The sequence below is a fragment of the Limanda limanda genome, chromosome 22 (genome assembly GCF_963576545.1).
Source record: "Limanda limanda chromosome 22, fLimLim1.1, whole genome shotgun sequence".
NCBI classification, from domain to species: Eukaryota; Metazoa; Chordata; class Actinopteri; order Pleuronectiformes; family Pleuronectidae; genus Limanda; species Limanda limanda.
The window spans coordinates 7,668,282-7,668,905 of NC_083657.1; positions in this window are offsets into that span (position 1 = coordinate 7,668,282).

Genomic DNA, 624 nt, shown 5'->3' on the forward strand with positions numbered 1-624 from the left:
ATATTACAACAGCTCTCTTCAGCATAAGAGCACAAGAAATCAAAAGTGTTCTAAAAAAACAACCCGAGCAGAGGAAGCTGGCAGGGCGTGTAGGGAACCAGCAGCCTACATCTGCACAAAGTATTTATACCAGCAGCATCTCAACGGCTGGAGGTGTTATATATGTGTTGTTATGTGTGCGTTTATTCACTAGGCCTGTTTGTATGTTTTTCTGCTGACCTGATCGATTCCGTATCTTCAAGTAATCAAACATCATCTGGTTTATCTGCTGCTTTTTAAATCTGTTCGAGCTGAGATTTGGAAAAACAGCCTGAAAAACTGAATTTCCTGCCTTTGTACGGCTTTTGATTCTTTCATTTTGCTTTGAAAAATAATCTGTTAATGTATATTGTCTGGGTTTTATATACGCATTTTAAATGTTGATGAAAGAAAATTCAAGATCAGTGTTAAATATTAAAGATAGATTATTTATTATCTGTTTGAAAATGAAAAAATAACCGATTTCTGTCAGGGTTAAATACGCTTAAAATAAAAATGCATAAGGTAAAAAATAACTTACATTTTGTCTTAAACGCAAGTATCTTTTCATGTATTGGAAATGTTTTCAATACACGCAGAACATCA